The sequence below is a fragment of the Mirounga angustirostris genome, unplaced genomic scaffold (genome assembly GCF_029215605.1).
Source record: "Mirounga angustirostris isolate CCGP_5_RB_7025 unplaced genomic scaffold, mMirAng1.0.hap1 SCAF_13, whole genome shotgun sequence".
Lineage (NCBI taxonomy): Eukaryota > Metazoa > Chordata > Mammalia > Carnivora > Phocidae > Mirounga > Mirounga angustirostris.
In genome coordinates, this window is record NW_026991721.1 from 39594517 (window position 1) to 39620956 (window position 26440).

The following is a 26440-nucleotide window of genomic DNA, read 5'->3' on the forward strand; positions in this document are numbered from 1 at the left end:
TCCATCTTTTTAACAGCTACATAGTATTCCATTTCCCATTTTATGACATACCATAACCTATTTAACCCATTCCCTATTGTTGGAAATTTAGGTTACTTTTACTCTTTTCCTACTATATAATTATTATGGGTTGAATTGTGTTACACCCAAAATTCAAATATTGAAGTCCTAACCCTTAATATCTCAGAATGTGACTTTATTTGGAGATAGGTTCCTTATAATCAAGTTAAAATGAGGTCATTTAGGGTGGGCCCTAATACAATCGACTGGTATCCTTTTAAGAAGAGGAAAGTTGGACAGAGACATTTAAGAGGGAAGATGATAAGAAGACACAGGGAGAAAGCAGCCACTTACAAGCCAAGGAAAGAGACCCAGAACAGATACTTCCCTTATGGCTGTCAGAATGAACCAACTCTGCCAACATGTTGATCTCAGACTTCTAGCCTCCAGGACTGTGAGACAATAAATTTACTGTTTAAGCCGCTCAGTTTGTGGTACTTTGTTATGGCAGCCCTAGCAAACTAATACGATAATGCTTCAATGAATATCCTTGTATATCTTTTTTTCATGAAGATGCAAGTATACAGGTAGAAATCATAGAAGTAAATTTATAGAAAGATATCTCTGTATCTTTCACATACCCTTTTCTTTGCCTAGAGTGCCCTTCCTCCTGAGATGTTCCTAAAAAATTCCAATATAACCACAGAAGAGGTAGCTCTTCTGTGAAACCTGCTGTGGTAGCCGGCTTCTGGTGACCCAATGACCCCCCACCTCCTAGTATTCAAGTCTTTGTGTATGCCTCACCTTTGTGTATTCCCCTCCTCTTGAACATGGACTGGACTTATTGACTCTTCTAATGAATAGAGTATGGCAGAAGTGATGGGACCTCACTTCTGAGATTAGATTACAGAGACTGCAGCTTCTATTTGGGGATGCTTTCTCTCACACACTCTTGTTCTCTCTTGCGCTTTCTTGGTCATTCATGTTAGGGGAAGCCAGCTGCCATGTTGTGAGGCAGCCCTGTGGAGAGACCCATGTTTTAAGAGATCACAACCACATGAGTGAAAATGAAAGTGGATCTCTCTTCATTCAAGCCTTTAGGTGAGACTGGCAGCAGATAGCTTGACTGTAACCTCACTAGAAACTTTAAGGCAGAATTGCTCATCTAAGCCACACCTAGATTCCTGACCAAAGAAACTGTGAGATAGTTAATTTTTGTTGCTTTAAGCTACTGAGTTTTGGGGTAATTTGATATGCAGAAATAGATAACTACCTTCCATCCTCCCCTCTTCTTTCCCAAGCTTCCAAAGTTACTTAAAAATATCTCTAGTAATGCTTACTACATCATACTTATTTCTAAATCTCTCTCCTCTACTTGACTGTCTCCAAGGACAAAAGCCCTGACTCAGCTCTATATTTACTGTGTCTTATGCAAAGTTCAAGCCACCATCATCACTTCCCTAGATTGTTGCAATAACCCCCAAACTGAGCTGCCTAAATCCTCTGTAGCCTCACTCTGATATATGCTCTATGCTCCGTTCAACCATAAGAAATCTTTTTAAAATGCAACTTGGATCATTTGAGAGCTCAAACTCCTACTCCTCGTTCTTAGGATAAAGACCTAAATTCTTAATATAACCTCCCAGGCCCGGCATGATCTGCTTGCTCCACCACCAAATCTAAAGCCACTTCCCTCTTGTTCGCAATACAACAGCAACACTGGCCTCTCGGTTCCTCAGTTGAACTATGTTCCTTCCTCCCTCAATGTCCTTTCTTTTTTTTAAGGTTTTATTTATTTATTTGACAGAGAGAGACACAGCGAGAGAGGGATCACAAGCAGGGGGAGTGGGAGAGGGAGAAGCAGGCTTCCCGTGGAGCAGGGAGCCCGATGCGGGGCTCGATCCCAGGACCCTGGGACCATGACCCGAGCCAAAGGCAGACGCTTAACGACTGAGCCACCCAGGCGCCCCTCCCTCAATGTCTTTGTACACACTGTCCCTCTGCCTGGGATGCTTTCTGCTTACTTCATCCTCAGTCATTTCTACTCATCCTTTAGATCTCAGCTCAATACCACTTCCTCAGGGAAGGCCTTTCTGCCTTCCATTTTAAAGCAAAGAACCCTATAGTTTTCCTTCATACCACTTACTACAATTTAGATAAATGATTAATTAATTACGTGTTTAATGTCTGTCTCCCCTGTTGGACTTGGACTCTAAGCTCTATGAGATCAGGGACACCTCATCTTGCTCATTACTGTATCCCCAGCACAGACAATAGTGCCTGATATATTGAAAACAGGGGCTCAGTACTTTTTTTTTTTGCTGAATGAATTACAAGGCAAACATTTCATATTCCTTCTACAAACTTCACATCCTTTCATTATCTACACATTTAATGTGGTCTTTTTAAATTTAAATTCTAGTTAGTTGACAATACAGTTCAATATTGGTCTCAGGTGTAGAGTTCAGCGGTTCATCATTTACATTGAACACCCGGTGCTCATCGTAACAAGTGCCCTCCTTAATACCTATCACCCATCTAGCTCATCCCCCCCATCAACCAAAGCAAAGTGACATGCTTTGCTTGGCTTTGTTCTCTATCATTAAGAGTCTCTCATGATTTGTTTCCCTCTCTTTTTCCCCCATAGTGTATGTTCATCCATTTTGTTTTTTAAATTCCACCTATGAGTGAAATCCTATGGTATTTGTCTTTCTCTGACTTATTTCACTTAGCATTATACACTCTAGCTCCATCAATCCACATCATTGCAAATGGCAAGATTTCAGTCTTTCTGTTGGCTGAGTAGTATTCCATTGTGTGTGTGTGTATACCATATCTTCTTTATATATATAAATGTATATACACATCATATCTTTATATATATATATAAACACACATATATATACCATATCTTCTTTATCCATTCATCAGTTGATGGACATTTGGACTCTTTCTATAGTTTGGCTATTTAATGTTCTTAATGTCATTTCTCTATGACAGTGTTACCTGCCTTAGGTAATGATCTCTGAGAAGTAAAAACCATAGGTTTTAAGTTGTGTGGTATAGGACCCAGCAGGGTTGGGGATCAGCACTGGGAAAAGAAAGTGAAGAACAGGTTTCCTGATAAATGGCCTTTAATAGCTATGTTATTGCTGTAAAAATCTCCATGGCCTTTTGGGGGCCAGTGTGAAGGTCAAAGAGCTTGGGCCTTACAGTTAGACCCGCGTTTGGATCCCAGTTGTACCATTTCGTATCTGTGTGACTACAGGCAAATTCCTTATCCTCTCTGTTCTTCAAATTTCTCAGCTACAAAATGAGGATATAATAATGGCACCACTATTTAAGGTTGCTAGAGGAACTCAATGACTTGTAAGGCACTAAGAAGAAGGCCTGACCTTAAATGCTCAGTAAATATCAGCCACTCTCTCTCTCTCTCTCTCTTTTTTTAACCTGTAGTAAAACAAGGTTGCCCATTTCTCATTTGGTTCTAGAAGAAGTTTGGGAATATTTGTGGTGCTGTTAAGTACTCTGTGGGAGGTTAGGATTGGAACACTTAAAAATATAATGCCTCCTCAATTCTTTTCTCTACTTTCAAATCTTAATATTGAACCTGGTAGGAGAGGGAGAAATGGCTGCCAGCTATGTTTTCTTTGGTTCCAAATGACAGCAGCACCAGTCTGTCCTAGAAATTTGTGTTTCTCCTGCTGACACAACCATCCTCATATACCCTTTGCCAGAGAGATGAGCTGCTAAGAGAGGGCTACTAGTTCAATTCTTGACACTTGGCAATTTGTGAATGCTAGTTTTTTGGAAACTGGAGAACCATCAAACTCCCTTTCTCTTTTTATTGGGACCCTTCTGGTTGATCAGAAGCTACTAAGTATTGGCCATTTGAGAAGCATAATAAAATAATGAAGTTGGAACTACAAGAAATTCACTCATCAAGGGCCCTGTGCTGCTGGGACCCAGAGAAAATATTTCTCATAAGAAAAAATATAAGAAAGATAAAAAAAAAAGTCAAACAGCTAATCTTCCCTCAAGACACAGTGTTCTCTCAAGGTCTCTTCCTTCTTTTCTGAAGGCACACTCAGTTCTGGAGCGGAAGCTAGGAAAGCAGCTGAGATAAATTGTTTTCCCCTCCCCTTTTAATCTTGTGAAAGAGCTGCCAATTCTAGAAATTCCTCCTTTGATGAGAAGATAAAGTAGAACAATGGTGTGGAACTAAACAGATTCCTAAGGGACATTCTTCTAGGATGTGTAAAGTCTGCCTGGAAGTGGGGGGGAGGGGAGGAAGAGATGGAAAGCTCTAGTAGGAAGGGTGGGTGGACAAGAGCTGGTAGCCACAGCCTCAAGGAATACAGTTGCTTCTAGGCTTCTCCATAGAGTAGGCAACCCTGTCCAGTCTCATTTCCTGGGAGGTGTAGGCATGTTTATTAGAGTGATTGGAGGGCTTTATCCATTTCACATCCACCTTACCAAAAAAAAAAAAAAAAAAAGGGAGAGAGAAAAGATTTCTTTCCCATTATTTGTTGGAGGGAGTTCTACTTACAGCATTTACAATAAAAAAAAAAGTGTATAGTTTTTGTTGTGGTTATTTTTTACTGAGAATTGAAGCCCAAATCAGTCTACCACATTAGATTGTAAGCCTGTGGAAGGAGCGTGTCCCCTTCTCTTTACTGTTTAAGGGACAATCTGTTGTAAAATGCTACAGACTGGAGTCAGAACTGAATTTGAATCTGCTCCTAGCTTCACTATCTGTAAATGGGGATAATTTTCCTATCTGCTTGACATGATTATGTAATTTTAAAATCAGACATTTAAAGCCTAAACTTTACAAGCATAATCTCATTCAATTCTCATGAGGCAGGTATTATTTTGGAGATTGTATGTAAAGATATTTCGTAATGTAGAGAAGAGCCGTGCAGCTGTGAGTTATCATTGAGCTATCTTCCCTACCTGGCTGCTGAGGATTAAATGAGACACCAATGTGAAAGAGCTTTACGCAATCCACGTGATGGGCTAAAAACACGCCCCACAGCACCTGATCCACCGTGAGTAGTCGGTAAATGATGTCTGGAGTGCATGATTTTCTATCTTGCCTGTTCCTTTCAGTTTTCCAGTCACAAACTAACCTCGCCTTGGCCTGGGGCCAAAACCACGAATTTGGGAACCACAGCCAGGCTGGAGGAGACTGCTGAGTCCCTGGAGAGGGCACGGGAACAATACAGTACTTCGGTGGTTGGCGGACGCCCGGCCGGAGAAGTGGCCGGCTGGGGTCCCCGAAGGTACACCCCCACCCCCTGGTCTGGTGCTACAGGGAGAGACGTCCTGAGGCCACCCGGCACTGCCCAGGGGAAGCGGCAGCCAAGCCCCCACTACCCGAGCTCTAGCCTCGCGGGACGCGCCCAAGCCCCGCCCACTACCTCAGGTAGGCCGTCTGTACCAGCCAATCCACCAGAAGCCTGGGCGCGGAAGGCGGTGCTTCCCTGGTCGGAAGTGACGTGCTCTGCTTGGCTGGCCGCGGAGTCCGCCGAGACTCTTGGCGGCGGCTGAGGCGGCTGGGAGGGAAATGGCTCGGACCGCGGCTGCTGCGGCGGCTCGGTTTGTGGTGGAGACAGAGGCTCGGGCAGCGTGAGGTGAGGAGTGGTAGGTGCGGCGGAGGCCGGTACCTGGGACCCTGCTGTCCAAGGGCAGCGAGGGACCCCGGGGAGCCCGGCTGGGAGGGTCCCTTGCTGCGGCCCCCAGTCCCCGGGTGTTCGCCTTTGACCCCCTATCTGGTACTTTTGGCGTTTCCGCAGCGGGACTCACCTCCCCGGGCCTTGCTTCCACCCAGACCGTTTCTGACAGCCCCGCCTAAGGTGCGAGGGGCCCGCGCCCCCATTAGGCCCCTCTTGGCTGGGGCTGGGAGGTGGTGCGCCTGGGAGTTAGTTTTGTCCCAAGGGGGAGGGGAGACCACCCCCTTGTCCTTTGGTACGGGGCCGGAGTCACTGTGGCCGGTTCTGTTCTCTTGTTGAATTGTTAGATTCTGGCGAAGTGTGTTGCACTTCTCAGTTGTGTAACCCCCCTCCCCCCCACCTCCTTGTCCCATCTCCAGCTTTTGGGATAATGATTTTTTTCTTCTCACTTCTCCCGGTTTGCCTTTTTGCCGCGAATCCACTTGATTCGGGAAAACAGTATTATTTAAGTGTGTGTTTAACGCATCATCTTTCCGGGAGTGCAGTCAGATTAAAAATATTTGCTTAACTCTTCCTGAGTGACAGAGGAACAATACATAATTGAAGAAAAAAGTACATACTTATTTTCCTAACTAAATGGTTTGGCTTTAAAAAGGAGATTCTCTAGCTGTGGAAATTTTTTCGGGGGGAGCAGGGATTGAGGAGGGAAATGAGGAAGAAAACTAAGTGAGGAGGAAAGTCTGGGGATAAAGAACGTGGAAGAGAGAGCCCGTGGTAGTTCCTTCCCTTCTGTTAATTAGCCTGATAGAAGCTGAGGTTGTAATTATATTTTTATTTTGAACATTGAGTGTTGAGAGTAAGGAAGGAGGTCTTCGTCTTTGAACAAGATTACATCAAAGAGGTACCCTAAAATCTTTCCAGGTGGGTGTCAGAAAAGCTCTGCTGGGAAAATTGTTTAATATATTGGAGTATCAAAGCCACAGCTTAGAAGAGATGTAGGAAAAAGAAAGCTATTAGAAGAGCTGTGAAGAGATAGTGTAAAGGGGAAGCCTGTTTGGAGGTCCGGGAACGCTGATTCCAGAAGAGACTTTGTACCTTTGCCTCCTTGGCTTGTGATTAAGTTTCTACAGGAGGCTCCTTTTAGCATTGTACCGTACTCGGTGTTAGTGCTCTTATTCACCATGGCAAATTAGACCTTGTTGAGGTCTATACAGTTCCTAGTTTTTTGGGGTTTTTTTTGAAAGATTTTATTTATTTTTATTTGAGAGAGAGAGAATGAGAGACAGAGAGCACGAGAGGGAAGAGGGCAGAGGGAGAAGCAGACCCCCTGCCGAGCAGGGAGCCCGATGCGGGACTCGATCCCGGGACTCCAGGATCATGACCTGAGCCGAAGGCAGTCGCTTAACCAGCTGAGCCACCCAGGCGCCCCTATACAGTTCCTAGTTTAATAGTAAGACCGTTTTTGAGTACTGAAAAGCATGTTGCTTGCAGTTTTTCTTGGCAAGCAGTGTATGTTAATGTTTCCATCCATAGGTTTCACAACCTTTTCACAACATCAAAGTTGATGTGCTTGCATTTAGGAGTTAGAAACTATAATATATATTATATATATAACTATAAAATTATAAGTAATTAGCTGTATATTAAGCATCTGATTCTTTGTTTCTCCCTTCTGCCATGAATGGTTCTAAAATTTTCACTTGAAGATTGTTGCATCAGATCCATGTCCAGGAATCTTTCTTTAATCTAGTGCAATGTTTTTGCACTTGTAAGCACATTCAATAAGTGAACTTATACCTAACGAGGGTGTTGAATTTCCCGAGTTCAGAGTTCTTATCAGAGCATCAGACCAAACTTTTCAGAGCAGCTGTGCAAAGCACTTTTTTTAATGCTTTGTAACTTGTTACTTAATTTGCTAACATAAATTATCCATTTTATTATATTTCTCATGTTTCAAGAATAAATTAAGGCAGGTAAAAGTACCACCTGTGATACTACCAAGCAGTAAGATATTAAGCAAGCTGCTTACTTTGGTATCCATTTTTTAATTTGAGATTTTATATCTAAATAAATGCTGTCCAGTAGAAATACTAAATGAGAGCCACATATGTAAGATATTTTACTTTTTTTGGGGGGGGTACATCTTTGAAATCTGGTGTCCATCTTACACTTAAAACGCATCTCACTTTGGACTAGCCACATTTCAAGCACTCAGTAGCTGCTTGTGGTTAGTAGCTACGATATTGAACAATGCAGATATACAGTATGAAAATTCTGCTTTTCTCTCTTGGATTCCTGCTTGAAAAGGAAAGGCAACTCTTATGAGAAATGTATTATCAGTAATTGATAATTTCTTATTTTGATGGTATTCAGACGAATCTTTTTTGATTGGAATTATGGTCATACTTGGGAATGATTGCTATAGGATAGCTTTCAGGTTGTTCACAGGCTTAAGGTTGAGACTAGAAGAAAAATTGTTTTCCCTGTTCTCTGCTGGAGTTACAGTTTTGATACCTTTATTTTGTACATTTACGTATATGTTGTATCCCTTCTTTTTGTCTGCAATCTGTTATTTACAAGTGATGGATTAAAAACACAATGGGAGAGTGCACATTGACCCTTTAGGCAGTTAAAAAGGAGTGCCTGGTGGTTCAGTCGGTTGAGTATCTGCCTTCAGCTCAGGTCATGATCCCTCGATCCTGGGATTGAGTCCTGCATCAGGCTCTCTGCTCAGCGAGGAGTCTGCTTCTCCCTCTCCCTCTGCTGCTCCCCCTGCTTGTGCTTTCTCTCTCTTGCTCTCCTGCTCTCTGTCAAATAAAATCTTTTTAAAAAATAGGAGATTTGTACAATTTTAAACTACTTTTTGGGTTTCTTAAAATTTTTAATTTAGCTATTTGGGTACAAAAGCAAGTGGGATTTTTTTTTTTTAAAGGTTTTATTTATTTGACAGAGAACACAAGTAGGCAGAGCGGCAGGCAGAGAGAGAGGGAGAAGCAGGCTCCCCGCTGAGCAGGGAGCCCGATGTGAGGCTCGATCCCAGGACCCTGGAATCATGACCCAGGGTGACTATAAACGAGCAGCAGAGTAATGTTAGTTCCTGTTGTGAAATGAGTAGGGATTTGATAAGGAATTTGAGTATGAGAAGAGAAAGGAATAGGCAGTGTTAGGAATATTGGTTAAAAAAAATTGCAGTATGGGAAATCCTAATTGAAACAGGCTATTTTTTTTTTAAATTATTTTCCTATAAAAACAGAAGTTGGTTTATCTTCAGAAAATATCAGTGGTGGCAGGGAGACATTAAGTATTAAAGTTCTGTTATGGGGCTGGCTGGCTAAGTTGGCAGAGCTTTTGACTCTTGATCTTGGGAGTTGTGAGTTCGAGCCCCATTTTGGGTGTGGAGCCTACTTAAAAGAAAAAACTATTTAATAAAGTTTTGTGGAATGAGAGGGAAAAGCAAAGACAAAAGCCTCTTTCAAGATAGAAGGGCAGGGAAAATGAGAGGAGACAATAGAGGGAAATCAATGCAGGTACTTTGCCTTCTGGTGAGGTCGGAAAAGAATGTGGATGTTGGAGTGATAGACACGGAAAAAAACACCTGTCTAATTAGGAAACAGGAAAACATTTTTTCAGATGTTTTATGTGCAGTTTAGGGAATTATGCGAAGCATGTATTTTCCCCCCAAGATAAGCTCTAAAGGAGACCCAGGTATACTTATAAACAAAACCATAGTGCTGTCAGTATCCGTAACCAAGTTGCTTTATTAAATCCCTTTATATGTGTTCATAACGTGATTTATAACTGTTCTGACCTCTCTTTTTAGTTTAGTGTGTACATATCTTTTAGACTACAGTGCTGAGTTGGGAAAAGGTGGTCTTTGGCTCCAGGGAATGTAGCCTGGATCTCATAATGACATCTGTCAGACTGGAATTCTGCCTGTATTGAAATGTATGACATGACCCTGTAACTATTTAGAGCCTTTTTTTTTTTTTAAATCAGGTTTATTGTGATATAATTTAGAGTAAAATTCATTTGTTTTAAGTATCAGCTCTAGGAGTTGAAGAGAGTGACAGCGTTTAACTGCCACCACCACAATTAAGATACAGAATCTATCACTCCAAAAAGTATCCTTATTCTCCTTTATAATCAGTCTCTTTCACTTACCCTCCAGACAACTGATTTTTTTTTTATTCCCATAGTTTTGCCTTCCCAGAAGTCCTGTAAATTGGCATCATACGATGTATTCAGCCTTTTTTTTTTTTTTTTTTTTTTTTTTAACAAATGGTCATCTGCAACTCTGGGGAAGTCGTACTTCCCCCGTTTTTTGTTTTTTTTTTTTTAAAGGTGTTTTTGTTTGTTTTTGTTTTTAGTTATATACACTCAACATGGGGCTTGAACTCACAATCCCAAGATCAAGAGTCACATGCCTTTGAGTCTGACTTCTTTCACTTGGCATAATGCTTTTGAGATTCAATAAAACACCACATTTTGGGGCGCCTGGGTGGCTCAGATGGTTGGGCGTCTGCCTTCGGCTCAGGTCATGATCTCAGGGTCCCGGGATCGAGCCCCACATCGGGCTCCCTGCTTGGTGGGGAGCCTGCTTCTCCCTCTCCCTCTACTGTTCTCCCTGCTTGTGCTCTCTCGCTCTGTCAAATAAATAAATGAAATCTTTAAAAAAAAAAACAAAACCACATTTTGTATATCCATTTTTTGATGGACAGTTGGGCTGCTGCTACCTTTTAGCTATTGTGAGTACTGCTGTGATCATTAGTGTACAGTTACTCTGTTTTAATTCTTTTGGGTGTATGTAGGAGTGGAATTGCTGGGTCATATGGAAATTCTATGTTTAATTTATTGAGGAAACACCAAAGTGTTTTCCAAAGTGGCTGCACCATCTTATATTGCCATCAACAAAGTATGAGGGTTTCAGTTTTTCCACATCCTTATCAACACTTACTCTCCATTTTTAAAATTTTAGCCATTCTAGTAGATATGAAGTGGTATCTCATTGTGGTTTTGGTTTGCATTTCCTTAGTGAGTAATGATATTGAACATCTTTCCATGTGATTATTGGTGATAAGCTTCCTTTTTTTTAAAGATTTATTTATTTATTTATTTTTAAATATTTATTTGAGAGAGACAGTGTGAAAGAGAGCACGAGCAGGATCATGACCCAAGCCAAAGGCAGGCGCTTAACTGACTGAGCCACCCAGGCACCCCAAGATTTATTTATTTTAGAGAGAGAGCATAAGTGGGAGGGGCAGAGGGAGAGGGAGTGAGAATTTCAAGTAGACTCCACAGTGGGCACGCAGTCCAGTGCAGGGCGGGGTGAGGTGGGCAGTGCTCAGTCTCATGACCCTGAGATCACAACTTGAGCTGAAACCAGTCAGACACTCAACTGACTGCACCACTCAGGCGCCCCAATAAGCTGCCTTTTTTTAGTGGTATGAATATATTGATGGTTCCAGTAATTGGAAAGATGTAATACATATATATTTTTTTAGATGTCTGTATAAACTAGTCATTATGTGTATTATTTAAGCCTGACAACACAGATACGATCTTTTACAGATGAGAAAATTAAGACAAAGGGAGATTAAGTAGCTTGCTTAAGATTACACAGTTACTAAGAGGTCTGATATTTGAGCCTCAAGTCTTGCTACTACATCATTTTCTTTGTTATCACTGTTCTATAAAACTACCAATTTAATGCAGTTGGTGTTATTTGAAAACAAGATTTTGTTAGCCATAGAAATTACGGAGTTTTGGGGGAAAATTCTGGAAATAATTCATGTCAGCTTTTCATTATTCATTATTCATCATTTCATTTTTGGGGGTTCTCAGTTGTAACTCAGTTTTATGTTTTCCTATCTCAAGCTATGTTGGAAATGGAGGAATATACCATAACATTTAGCACAAAAGCTTACTGTTATTTGTCATGTTGGAATTAGGGTAATGTCAGAGTATATTTAATGATTAATGTTAAATGAATGGACAATAAAGTGGTTCAAAGTTCAGTAATTATCTTCACAAAGCAGTGCTACTGTTAGGATTTTGAGTTAGATTGAAAACTGCTTTGTCTGTAAAATGTCTTTTCAACAGCAATCTCTTGCTGTAACTCTATTCCCCCCTCCATGTCCCCCTCCTAAACAGTGATACATATATACAGATATAGAATGCATTCTTGATGAATGCCCTGTTGTGAATCTTTTATGTATAGAATGTTGCTTCTAAGAGCTGAAAGTAATATAATGACTGTCAGGGAGAATCAAGCCCTTTATTAATTGCTTATAGTACTTGGGCAAAGCATAATTATAAAGTGTGGTATGGAGGTTAAAGAATGTGGGAGCTGGCTAGGCTTATCCCATCTTTAAACTTGTGAAGCTTAGGAAGTCGTGGCTTTTCCCATGACTCACCCCTTATGTCCAGGTTATCACTACAATTTCATCTTTTCCCTGACTATACCATTAAAAATAGTATCCCCCTCCCCACAATTAAATCATTCTTTATCACATCACTGTTTTTCCCCTCATTTCATTTACTGTCTAAACTTAATGTTTTTGTTTGCTTATTTAAGAAAAAACATCCTTGGGGTGCCTGGGTGGCTCAATTGGTTAAACGGCTGTCTTCGGCTCAGGTCATGATCCCAGGAGGGATCGAGCCCCACATCAGGTTCCCTGCTCAGTGGGGAGCCTGCTTCTCCCTCTCCCTCTGCCTGCGGCTCCTCCCGGCTTGTGCTCTCTCTCTCTCTGTGTCAAATAAGTAAATAAAATCTTTTAAAAAAAAAAAAGAAAGAAAACCATTCTTAATATTTCCATTGCTGCCAACCTAGTTCAAGTAATTACTAGTTCTCTTTTTTTTTTTTTAAGATTTTTTATTTATTTATTTGAGAGAGAGAGAAAGAGAGAGAGAGCACATGAGAGGGGGGAGGGTCAGAGGGAGAAGCAGACTCCCTGCCAAGCAGGGAGCCCGATGCGGGACTCGATCCAGGACTCCAGGATTATGACCTGAGCCGAAGGCAGTCGCTTAACCAACTGAGCCACCCAGGCGCCCTACCAGTTCTCTTCTAGATTATTTCAGTTATTAATTGGTCTCCCGGTTTCCATTTTGGTTTTCCTTATATATTTTTTCTGCAAAGCAGATAGATATCTTTGAACGTTGTGAAGCTCACGTGACTGTCTCTGACACCTTTTTTGTCCTATCACACCTAATAATTGAATATACTAGTGTTTTTCCTCCTTGGAAATATTTAATTATAGAAAGTTCATATTGGTGTAGGTTTTAGATTTTTTTTTGGAGAATATTTTTGATTTTTGATAATTGAGTTTGGAGATTTAGCTTATTAATTTTTTAAAGATTTTTTTACTGATTTATTAGAGAGAGAGTGAGCATGAGAGGGGGGGCCAGAGAAGGTGAAGGAGAAGCAGTCCCTGCTGAGCAGGGAGCCCGACGTGGGGCTCGATCCCAGGACCCCAAGATCATGACCTGAGCTGAAGGCAAATGCTTAACTGACTGAGCCACCCAGGTGCCCCGCTTATTTTTATTTTTATTTATTTATTTTTAAGATTTTATTTATTTGACACAGAGAGAGACAGTGAGAGAGGCAGCACAAGCAGGGGGAGTGGGAGAGGGAGAAGCAGGCCTCCCCCTGAGCAGGGAGCCCAATGCGGGGCTCCATCCCAGGACCCTGAGATCATGACCTGAGCTGAAGGCAGATGCTTAATGACTGAGCCACCCAGGTGCCCCGCCCCGCTTATTTTAAATTTTTATCAGAAAACATTCCAACCCAAAGAAAAAAGTTTCACTGAAAATCCAGAGTAAAATTAGGTTTAATTTTTTTTTTTTTTTTTAAGATTTTATTTATTTATTTGACAGAGAAAGACACAGCGAGAGAGGGAACACAAGCAGGGGGAGTGGGAGAGGGAGAAGCAGACTCCCTGCTGAGCAGGGAGCCCAATGCGGGACTCGATCCAGGGACTCCAGGATCATGACCTGAGCCGAAGGCAGTCGCTTAACCAACTGAGCCACCCAGGCGCCCCTAATTTTTTTTTTTTTTTTTTTAAGATTTTATTTATTTATTTGACAGAGAGAGACACAGGGAGAGAGGGAACACAAGCAGGGGGAGTGGAGGAGGGAGAAGCAGGCTTCCCGCTGAGCAGGGAGCCGGATGCGGGGCTCGATCCCAGGACCCTGGGACCACGACCTGAGCCGAAGGCAGACGCTTAACGACTGAGCCACCCAGGTGCCCCAGGTTTAATTTTTTTTTAATTAATTTTTTTTATTATGTTCAGTGAGCCAACATAAAGTACATTAGTTTTTGATGTAGTGTTCAACGATTCCTTAGTTGCGTATAACACCCAGTGCTCATCACAACACGTACCCTCCTTAATACCCTAAAATTAGGTTTAAATAAGAAAGTTTCTTAAATAAGAAACTAGAAATATAGCTGTATATCTAACATATCTAAATTTGGAGAAAAGGTTAAAATTTACAAGTCGTTATAGAAACCTCCCTGGTTTCTTTAGGACTAGACTCTGTATATTAGATTCATTTGACTTCACGAATATTAGTAAGAACTGAAGCCACTTCTTTCCAAGTAGTTGTTTACATTACTCTGTGATCCCGTTAGGTTCATTCTCTAGTATATTTTTATTCTGCTCGGGCTTCTAAACTTCTTAGATTTGTTTGGTTGATGTCTTTCTTTACTTGCAGAAAGTTCTTGGCCATTTTCTTTTCAAATATTTTTTCTCTTTTATTCTCTTCTATCCTCTCCTGGGACTCCAGTTATAAATGTTAGACCATTTGAAATTGTCCCACAGGCATGCCGATTTATCTTTCTCCTTTTTTTTCTGTCGTGGTTTGGATGTGTCCTATTGATTTGTCTTCGAGTTTATTAGTCTTTTCTAATGCTTTCAGTTGATCTAATTCTTCATTTCTGATTTATTTTTCTAGTATTTCTGTTTGATTCTTTTTTGTAATTTGTATCATTCTGCTGAAACTGCCACCCCCTCCCTCCATGCATCTCCTTCATTTTTTTCTGCTAGATCATTTAGTATTTTCATCCTAATTAGTAATTTCATCCTCAGTTCCTGCTTGATAATTCCAACATTTGGGCCATCACTGTATCTGCTTGTTTTGACTGTTTCTTTGACCATGGGTCACATTTTCTTTTCTTTTAAGATTTTCTTTATTTATTTGATTTATTTGACAGAGAGAGCACAAGCAGGGGGAGCGGCAGGCAGAGGCAGAGGGAGAGGGAGGAGGCGGCTCCCTGCTGAGCAGAGAGCCCAAAGTGGGGCTCCATCCTAGAATGCTGGGATCATGACCTGAGCTGAAGGCAGATGCTTAACCGACTGAGCCACCCAGGTGCTCCGGGTCACATTTTCTTTGTCTCATAATCTTGGATTATATATTAGCACAACTTAAACGTACCTTATTCTGTCAGGCCACTGAACTGAGAAAGTCTGATTTATAAGTAAGATGGGTCTGTGCTTTGTTGCAACTTTAATTTGACTCGGTTTACCACTGGGTTGAAGTACTTTGGGTGGCAGTGATGACTTTCTCTTCAGAAGGATTTGGGATCTGAACACTGACTTGATTCTATTTTTTCTTTTTTTAAAGATTTTCTTTATTTATTTGACACAGAGACAGCAAGAGAGGGAACACAAGCAGGGGGAGTGGGAAAGGGAGAAGTCGGCTTCCCGCCGAACAGGGAGCCCGATGCAGGGCTCGATCCCAGGACCCTGAGATCATGACCTGAGCCGAAGGCAGTCGCTTAACCAACTGAGCCACCCAGGTGCCCCTCAAGTGGATTTCTTATACTTCAGGGAGGCCCACATACTTCGAGGGGGGATCTCTCTCAGTTCTTCTGCTCTGTCCCCAGCTTTCAGTGTGCTACCTATGCATTTAGTGAAGACCTGAGGGAAAGAGTTGGTGGAAGGGTACAGACTTGTTCCATGCCTGGAGCTCCTTATAATTCTTAATCCAGGGCTTTAGGCCACTCAGATTTACCTCCATCACACCTCAGAATTCTAATCTGTAATGGTAGCCTACACGTGGCTGTTAAAAGTGTTTATCAAAAGTCTAAGGTGTTTTTCCTTATCCCTGTCTGCTCTTCTGTACCAGGGATGAGAATAACAGTGGACCCGCCTCTCCTATGAGAAGCTTATCACTTTTGGGAATTTAAGTCATTAAGGTTTTGTTTTTTTTTTTTAAGAAGATTTTATTTATCTATTTGACAGAGAGAGCACAAGTAGAGGAGAGGGGCAGAGGGAGAGGGAGAAGCAGGCTCCCCACTGAGCAGGGGGCCCGACATAGGGCTCAAACCCAGGACCAGGGATCACAACCTGAGCCAAAGGCAGGTGCTTAAGCAACTGAGCTACCCAGGCGCCCCTTCATTAGGGTTTTTAATGTGTGTCCTTTGCTCTCTGATGTCTCTTAAAAATATTTTTTAAAAACTTATTTAGCTTGCTTTTCACTGTTGAAGTGAGATAGTATCTTGCCACTCTGTATATCCTAGTAACAGGAAAATCCCTTTCCCTACCTTTGTTTTCAAATAGTAAAGCTTAGCTTACAAACGATGAAGTATTTAAAACTCTACCAAGCTTTGGGTAGTGAAAATCTGCTTTCCACCATTGGCTTCCCTAGTCCTCCATTTTTAGTTATTGACCTAGTAGTTCCTTACCTTTATCACCTCTGTTTTGTAAAATGTTCTCCTTTTCAAGACAGACCCTTCATCTATGCTTCTGATTCATATCCAGCTGTACCCAGTATCTAAGCTAGTGTGAATCTCCAGTCTTAGGTGTCTTTCTGTCTTTGTACCCTGAATTCTTGTCTTCAATCTACTATATGTTGAAGGCCTTTTTAAACCATTTTAAACAGCCATTCCTGACACCTCCTGTCTCTCTTAGTTCCCTGTACTGTCAATGACTTGAAAGAATAGTATGCCTTGGGGCGCCTGGGTGGTCCAGTCATTAAGCGTCTGCCTTCGGCTCAGGTCATGATCCCAGGGTCCTGGGGTCGAGCCCCGTGTCGGGCTCCCTGCTCAGCCAGGAGCCTGCTTCTCCCTCTCCCATTCCCCCTGCTTGTGTTCCCTCTCTCGCTGTCTCTCTCTCTGTCAAATAAATAAATAAAATCTTAAATAATAATAATAATATGCCTTTGCCATTTGCAATTCTTTTTTCAGTTTTCTGCATTTCTCCAAATTGTTTTCTTTTTTTTTCTTTTTTAAAGATTTTATTTATTTATTTGAGACAGAGAGAATGAGAGAGAGAGAGAGCACATGAAAGAGGGGAGGGTCAGAGGGAGAAGCAGGCTCCCTGCCAAGCAGGGAGCCCAATGCGGGACTCGATCCAGGGACTCCAGGATCATGACCTGAGCCGAAAGCAGTCGCCCAACCAACTGAGCCACCCAGGCGCCCTCTCCAAATTGTTTTCTTTGAAAAATCACTACTGAGGGTCTGTGGGATGGGGAAAGGAGGAGGGACTGCTAATGGGTAAAGGGTTTCTTTTGGGGGTGATGAATATGTTCTGCAATTTGTTAGGGGTGATGGTTGCACAATTCTGAATATATAAAAACAGCTGAATTGTATGCTTTAAAATAGTGAATTTTATAAGTTAATTGTATCTCAAAACTACTAAAATAATCAAAAACGAGCTCTTAGATTTTGAGGTTTTTTTTTTTTTTTCCAACCTTTATCCTGTGTCACCTCTCTGTAGTTTCCAACACTACTAACCACATCCTTCTTAAAGGGATGTTGAATTTCCTTATTTCTCTGGTACCAGTCTTCACACCTATTATTTTCCTCTGACCTTTTGTTTCCTGCTTAGGTATTAGTGGCCCTTCTGATTTCCTCCTTGTCTCTCTTTTTTCTCTTCACATTACACATTCTCCCAGGGCAATTGCAACTACTTTCATGACTTCAGGTCTTTAGTTTTATATAGGTAAAGCCTCAAGATTCATCTCTAGCGAAATTGCTCTCTTGACCCCAAGGCCTATATTTCTAATCAACAAGCAGACACGAACTACATTTTTCACAAGTACTTCAAAATAGTAATGTCTTTTGGTCTGACTAGAAAGGACCATGTGGCTCTGAAGAACAATTCTGAGAGTAACACACACTTCTGTTAAGAAATTAATGGTTTATTAATTTCCCTCAGAGAAAGAAATTAATGGTTTATAATTTGGCACATTTAAGATGACTTCCGAATACTTTAAATGAAAATGAATGCAACAAGAATGGACTAAAAAAATCTATGGTATCTCTTAGTTTAAAATACTCATTTTGAGTAAGATATTTTTATGTAATTTTAAGTATCTTACTGAGTACCAGAGGCACTCTACAATGAAGAATTGCTTCCTAATCTGGTCCATATTAGATTAAATTTCATTTATTTGTTAACAAACATTTGAATGAAAGCTTGCTTGTTCTAGGATTGTTCTAGGTGCTGGGGATATAGGAGTGAGTCTAACAGATAAATCCCAGCTTCATTAAATTTATAGTCTAGAGGGGGAAAGCTAGACAATAAAATAAGTAAAATCTGTAGTATACTGGATGGTACTAATTACTAAGGAAAAGGTAAGTAAAGTGCATAGACAGTGGAGTTAGAGAAAGTTGCAGTTTTAACTTGATTATCAGGGAGGACTTTACTCAAATGTCACCTCCTCAATGAATACTTGAAGGTGAGAGAGTGAGCCATTCAGCTATCCAGGGGAAGAGCAGTCTAGAGGGAACTGAAGAGCAAAGGCTCTCAGAAGGATAATGTATTTGAGAACAATAAGGAGGCTAGTTGGACAGTAGCAGAGAGGAGAGTTATAGGAGAGAAGTAATAGGGGCACCAGATATTAGAGTGCCTGGTGGACTTTTATAAGGATTTTACTTTTTTTCTGAGTGAGATAGGAACTGTTGAAAGTTTTAAGTGGAGGGGTAAGAAGATCAAAGTTTTTCAATATCACTCTGTCTGCTGTGTTGAGAGTAGTCTGAAGGTAGAGGGTGGAGGGTTTGCAGAAACAGATTGGGTAGCTATTCCAATAATCCAGGCAACAGATGATGGTTGGTATAGGATGGTAGTAGGAATATAAAGAAAAAATGCTCAGATTCAAGAAATATTTGAAGGTGGAGCCTATCAGATTTTATGTACATATCAATAACTATCTGATGGAGTTACCATCAAACATTGTTGCGTTCTTGACAAGCTATAATTCGGATTTTCTTTTTTTTTTAATTAGGATTTTCTAATTCAATTTAAATAAAATAAATTTGCTGGAGGGGCGCCTGGGTGGCTCAGTTAAGCATCTGCCTTTGGCTCAGGTCATGATCCCGGGGTCCTGGGATCGAGCCCCGCGTTGGGCTCCCTGCTCACTGGGGAGCCTGCTTTTCCCTCTCCTCCCTACTCGTGTGCGCTCGTGCTGTCTCTCTCTCTCGCTATCTCTGTTTCTCAAATAAATAAAAATCTTAAAGGAAAAAAATAAATTTGTTGGATATAACATAAATGATGAGGGTGTGCAATCATCTCTCGCTGGTAGGAGTATCTATTTTAAATGTTGTATTTTAAAATGCAATGAATTTTTTTGACATAAATCATATTATGTGCAATGCCCATTAAGTGATTCAGATGGTGAAAATTTGAGAAACCATAATTTGTTGTTTTCTTTTGCAGTCTTAATTACCCTTTCTCCATATCCCTTAATGAATGAGTAGTGTCCTTAATTTAGCCTAAAGATTGGCAAACGAAAAGGGACAATATTGCTCTTATTTGTATTTTTTATGACATTATTAAAAAGTTGAGCTTCTTGTGTTCATATAATTTGCCACATGTGAATTTTAAAAAAAACCCCACATACTGTTAATTGCAGGTGGTGGTAATTTTCACATACCATGTATAATATGATATGAAAATATTTAAACTATTTAAATTTTAAAAATGTGGGTAGTGGATTCTTTTTTTATTATGAAATAACTCACAGAAAAGTGCATAAAGCATATATGATTATTTAACAAGTAATTGTAAAATAAACACTTGTGTAACCAGTCAATAGGTAATGAACTAGAACATTGCTTGTATTCCAGAAGTCCCCAATGTACTTATCCTTGGTCATGAATCTCTGCCTCCCTCCATGAGTAACCACTATCATAACTTTTGGGAATCCTTTCCTTTTCTTCACAGTTTTACCGTTATGTAAGCATTCTTAAACAATATAGTTTTTCATGTTTTTGAAATTTTTTTTTTTTCTAAGATTTTATTTATTTATTCATGAGAGACAGAGAGAGAGAAAAGCAGAGGGAGGAGCGGGCTCCCAAGGAGCAGGGAGCCCGATGCGGGACTTGATCCCAGGACCCTGGGATCATGACCTGAGCTGATGACAGACGCTAAACCATCTGAGCCACCCAGGCGCCCATGTTTTTGAATTTTATGTGAATGGAATCATTTTATGTATTTTTGTGTCCATGTGCTTGTCATGTTTCTACGTTTTACTCATTTTTTTCATATAGCTGTAGTTCATTGGCATTACTGTATAGAATTCCACTGAATGAACTCTGATGTAATAAAAAATAAATATTTGGTCTTTGTGCCCGGTTCCTGTCATGCAACTCCTAAAGCCCTTGGAATTTCTAGAGTTTCTTTTATATGCTAATGAGATTAATAGTGTCCGAGATCCCTAGATAGTTTCAGAATGGGGCTGGTCGCCAGAAAGACTTGAGGCATGTTTAGAGGATTGGAACTTTCAGTTTCACACCCCCCACCCCCTACCCCACCCCCTGACCTCTGGAGATGAGAGGGGAACTAGAGATTGAGCTAATGACTACTTCCAGGTTAGTTCCTACTAGGGACTGTGGTGGGTAATGTTATTTGAAGGTTCTTACGATTATCTTTCTTTTTAATTTGTAGAAGTTATTTATCTAGGATTTGAGTCCTTTGGTTATGTGTTAAAGATGTCTTCCTTTCTGTGGCTTGTTTTTATCATCCTCTTTGGTGTCTTATGATAAACAAAAGTTGTGGATTATAGTTAAATTTATTTTTTCTCTTATGGTTAGTGCTTTCTGTCTTGTTTAAGAAGTTTTTCCCTTCTCTGATTCTAGTTTTTCCTTTCACAGTTAGATGTTTGGTTTGCCTTGAGTCGATTTTTGCTTAAGGAGAGAAGTAGGAATCCATCTCATATTCCCTTTATTTGTTGTAGCTTCATTTATTGAAAAGACAGTTCTTTCCCTGTGCTCTGATACACCACTTGTCTTCAATCAGGTGTCTGTGCAGGTGTGTTTCTGTTTTTGACCTCTTAGCCTGTTCTTTATTAGATTTATCTCTTCTTGCATAAATAGCATATTATCTTAAATAAAATTAGTTTTAGAGTAAGTCTTTATTGGGTAGAGCAAATCTTTCCACCTTGTTCTTTTTCAAGAGGGTTTTGGCTATTTTGGCCGTTTTGGTTACTGAATAAATTTTAGAATCACCTTGTCAAATTTTATTTTAAAAGCTGTTGAATTTTGATTGGGATTTCATCAAGCCTATAGATCTATTTCAGGAGAGGTGGCATCTTCATAAAATTAAGTTTTCAAGTTTGTAAACATGGAAAAATATCCCTTACATTCAGATACTCCTAGTATTTGTCAGTAAAGTTTTATAATTTCCCCCACAACTTCCTGTTACATGTATTGCGTTAGTGGGTTTTGTGTGTTACTGTAAATATTATCGTGTTGAAAATGGCCTTTTTTAACCATTTGTTGTGGATATATAGAAATACAATTGATTTTTATATATTAGAATCATTTCCAATAATCTTGCTAAAATCTAGCATTGCTATTATCTACATATTCTTTGGAATTTTTACTTTATCTGCATATTTTGTTTCTTCCTTTTGACCCTAAATTTTCTTTTTCTTTTCTGTGCTGTCTAGGAGTCTATAAGGTGTTGAATAGAAGTGATTGTGGGCATCCTGGTTTTTGTTCATGGTCAAAGGGGGAAGCTTTCAAGGTTTTATCATTGGGTATGATTTTTGTTGCTACTCATGGTCAAATAAGGAACTTCCCTTCTGTTCGTAGTTGGCTAAGAATATCTATTGAGATGAACATATGCTTTTTCTATTTTAATTCTTTATTGATGTGGTAAATTGAATTTTGTATTTATAGCTAAGTTTGGTTTGCTGTTTTGTTTAGGACTTTTTGTATATTGTATTTCATGAGTAAGATTGGTTTGTAATTTTCTCATCCTTGCCTGGTTTTGTTATCAGTTATAGTAGTCTCATAAAAAGTTTGTGGAGCATACCTTCTTGTTTGTTCTCTGGAAGAGTTTGTGAAAGGTTATTGTTTCTTCCTTATATAAAGCCAGTGAAGCCGTCTGGCCCTGCAGTGTTCTTGAAAATATTTTTGACTGCTAATTCAATTTCTTCCCCCCGCCCAAAGATTTTATTTATTTGACACACAGAGAGAGACAGCTGGAGAGGGAACACAAGCATCATGAGATGGATGCTTATTTCATTCACTTTTCAACCTTTCCACTTTTCTAGTATCATTTAAAACTAAATTTTTCGGGGCTCCTGGGTAGCTCAGTTGGTTAAGCGTCTGCCTTTGGTTCAGGTCATGATCCTGGGGTCCTGGGATGGAACCCCACATTGGGCTCCCTGCTCAGCGGGGAGCCTGCTTCTCCCTCTCCCTCTGCCCGCCGCTCCCCCTGCTTGTGCTCTCTCCCTCTCTCCCTCTCACTGTCAAATAAATAAATAAATAGATCTTAAAAAAAAAAAACAACTAAATTTTCCTTTATTACTTACTGTATCTTACAAGTTTTGGTGTGATGAGTATTTTTCCTCTTTCTCTGTATATTATCAATTTGGTATATTAGGTATAACTTTATTTTTTTATTTTTTTAGAGATGTATTTATTTATTTTCTTTTTTTTCTTTTTTTTTATTCTTATGTTAATCCCCATACATTACATCATTAGTTTTAGATGTAGTGTTCCATGATTCATTGTTTGTGCATAACACCCTGTGCTCCATGCAGAATGTGCCCTCCTCAATATCCACCACCAGGCTAACCCATCCTCCCACCCCCCTTATTTTATTTTTTAAAGATTTTATTCATTCATTTGAGAGAGAGAGCATGAGTGTGAGGGTGGGCAGAGGCAGAGGGAGAAGCATATTCCCTGCTGTGCAGGCAGCCCTGTGTGGGCTCCATCTCAAGAACCCGGAATCATGAACTGAATGAGCTGAAGGAGACGCTTAACAGGCTGAGCCATCCAGGCACCCCAAGTTTATTGTTTTTTCATTGATATTTTTAATGGTTAATTTTTTTTTTTTTTTTTAAGTTTATTTAAGTAATCTCTACACCCAATCTGTTGCTCCAGCTCAGGACCGTGAGATCAAGAGCTACGTGCTCTTCTGACTTAGTCAGCCAGGCACCCCTAATGGTTAAGTTATTTTTATTTTGCTTTTCAGCATCTAGTATACACCCAATAATAAATATTTATTGAAGAAATGAATAAATTATGTGGTGCTTGTTTACCAAAAAAAAAATTTTTTTTAAATAAATACATATTTGAATATTCTCTTCCTAGCTTTTGAATCCTATTAGGATGGGCTTCTTTATGCTGAGGTTAACTAGGAATTCCATGGGTTATTTTGGCTTTATGATTTTTTTCCCCCTATACTTAAATAGTTAATCTTTTTGTAATTTTGTAATCCTGTGTGGTCGATTGTAAACACATTTATCTATGAAATGTTAACAGTTTGCTAATTGTAGAACAGTTAGAAATTGTATACTTTAAAAATGAAAAATTTATCAAGAATGGTAAGACAGACCTTAGTTAAAAGGCTATATGTCATCTACAGAACTTAAACAAAATTTTTCTTCCCCAGAAAATTAACTAATAGACATTAGAGATATTTTATTGACTTGAGGGAAGGGATGACTTCCCTTTGGGAAGATAAATTTTTCCTTACCATCCAGAAATTAATGAGTTTGTTCACGATGCGTTTTGTTCCTTTCCTTATAAATTCTAACCGTAAGTTGTCCATTAGCCACCTTTGTCTTTTGAGCACTTGAAATACGGCGAGTCTAAGTTTGAAATGTGTAAGTGTAAAATATATGTTTTGAAGACAATATAAAAAAGATAAAATGTCCCATTCGTATTTTTATATTGGTTACCTATTGAAATAACAGTATTTTGAATATATTGGATTACATAAAGTGTATCATTAATTTCATCTATTTCTTTCCGTTAATGTAGTTGTAAAAATTTTTAAATTCAGTGTGTGGCTTGCATTCCATTCCTATTTAATAGTGCTAACCTAATCTCACCCAACAAACACCTGGACATTCTTCCATATTATCTTTTTTTTTTTTTTTAAGATTTTATTTACTTATTTTGTTTGTTTATTTATTTATTTATTTATTTATTTGAGAGAGAGAATGAGATAGAGCATGAGAGGGGGGAGGGTCAGAGGGAGAAGCAGACTCCCCGCCGAGCAGGGAGCCCGATGCGGGACTCGATCCCGGGACTCCAGGATCATGACCTGAGCTGAAGGCAGTCGCTTAACCAACTGAGCACCCAGGCGCCCAAGATTTTATTTATTTATTAAAGAGAGAGAGAGATAGCAAGGGCAGGAACACAAGCAGGGGGAGTGGGAGAGGGAGAAGCAGACTTCCTGCCAAGCAGGGAGCCCGATGCAGGACTTGATCCCAGGACCCCGGGATCATGACCTGAGCTGAAGGCAGACGATTAACGACTGAGCCACCCAGGCGCCCCTTCCATATTATCTTTTTTTACGAAGTTGTATGGTGCCTAATACCAAAGTACTTGGTTACTTTGGTCAGATGAATTTTTTCCCTCCATGAATCATAGAGATAGGAGAATATTATTTTGTCTACTGGAGTTTTTCCTTTTAGAACAGATGAAGCTCCTCTCCTATTTTTATTTATTTGAGAGTTTTCCTTTAATCTCTACACCCAACATGGGGCTCAAACTCAAAACCCTGAGATCAAGAGTCACACACTCCACTGACTGAGTCAGCCAGGTACCTCCTCCTCTCCTAATTTTAGTTTTCTGTTGCCATCTCCCCGCTAGTTTCCAAGATAATATTTTCTGCCCCACTTGTTTATTCTAAACTCAACCACATGATTTTTCAGTTTTAGTTTTCGTTTTTGCTTTTTTTTAAGATTTTATTTATTTTTTTGTCAGACAACACGAGCAGGGGGAACGGCAGCCAGGGGGCGAAGCAGGCTCCCCGTTGAGCAAGGAGCTTGATGTGGGACTCAATCCCAGGACCCTGGGATCATGACCTGAGCTGAAGGCAGACGCATAACCAACTGAGCCACCCAGGTGTCCCAGTTTTAGTTGACTTATTAATAAGCTCTTTTAGTCTGTTTTTTTGTTTGTTTGTTGCAGAATTTGAGCTTCTCTTTGATAAAAAGAACAGTGTCTTAAGTTCCCTAGTTGTTGAGACATTCATTTAACAACTACAGTAGAGTAGAAAAAGGGGATGAATAAAATAAGAATTCATATCCTCATTGAAATAAATTTGCTAGTCATGTGATTATAAATTAACTAATAAATTGGCACATGTTATAACTAAATAGCATTAATTGCTTCATGATAGAATTAAACAAAACAATAAAATTTATTAATGCAGATGAGTTAACTAGCCTTGAGGAAGACAGTTGGTATTAATACAGGATAAGGTATGTTTAGACACTTATTCCAGGTAACTGTTAACATAAAAATATAGTAAATTAGCAGTGCCTGGATTTGAGTTCTCTCACCACTTGCTAGCTACTATGAACTTGGGCAAATTATATAATTTGTATCAAGTTTTTTCATTTGTATACTAGAGATAATAGCTACTTAATGTAATTTGAGGATTAAATTAATACATTGCTTTAAGCAGTGTTTGGCATTTAGTGTCTACATATCTCTATGCATACAACATATATAGGTGTAGGTGTATGTATAGATAGAGATATGTAGATACTTGCTACAGTTTTAACAAATATTTTCCACGGTTATGCAGTGTTAATAATTTTATTTTTAATGGTGGCATAGTATTCAGTTCCATGGGGTGCCATTATTTAATTTTCTTTTAGATTCATTTTCATTTTAGATGAGAAATATTTGCATTGTTGAACTCAAATTATTTCTCTTTTTTTACTTATCTTGAATTTTAAGATCAGAAAATATTTAGATGGGAAACAGGACTGGCTTGTTTTTTTTTTCCGAGATTTAAATTTAAATTGTAAATGAATGTCTACCACAGAAGAAGCCAAGAGCTTTTAAATTAATTCTTTTGGGTCTGCAAATGGTATCCCAAATTTGAACTGAATAATTTAATTGCCTTCTTTTGAAGAATTTAAAGTAGCTACAGCCTTGTGATCATCACTGGGTTACTCTATGTTGGGACATTTTGGCAGATGGCATACAATCATCATTCAAAAACTAGTTATATTGTCTTTTCAGCTTGAATTAGGAGAACATTAGTATTGAAGTTTGCATTTTGAATTAGCATGTGTGAAATTGTTTCCTGCTAAATGTTTGTCATCAAATGATGTTTTATTTCAAAAAATTAATGGAGCATGTTAGTGTAGCAGCCTCAGAAAAATAGCTGAAGCACTAGGTTACTTTTGGACAACCTTTTAAGTCCTTTATTACCATTTGAGTATACATGCATGATAATCTTTTGGGAAGCTAAAATATGGTAATTCAACTGTTAACAGAGAGCTTACCCTTAATACTTAGAGTTGAATTTACTTTAGCATGTACTGCTTTGGGTTGATACTGGGGATAG

The 26440-nt window shown here is 39.5% G+C and overlaps 1 protein-coding gene across 2 annotated transcripts in view; it reads left to right on the forward strand.

Annotated features, from left to right (window-relative positions):
- The first annotated feature begins 5501 nt into the window (after positions 1-5501).
- The window catches only part of PIK3C2A (phosphatidylinositol-4-phosphate 3-kinase catalytic subunit type 2 alpha), a 98471-nt gene continuing 77532 nt past the window's right edge, over positions 5502-26440 (forward strand). Inside the window, exons 1-2 of one of the 2 annotated variants that reach the window (XM_064576792.1) lie at positions 5582-5636; positions 6524-6596. The gene's annotated coding sequence lies outside the window, so the exon portion shown is untranslated. Of the gene's footprint in view, positions 5637-6523; positions 6597-26440 lie in introns of both variants that reach the window. The other variant, XM_045894067.3, reaches the window with a different exon arrangement.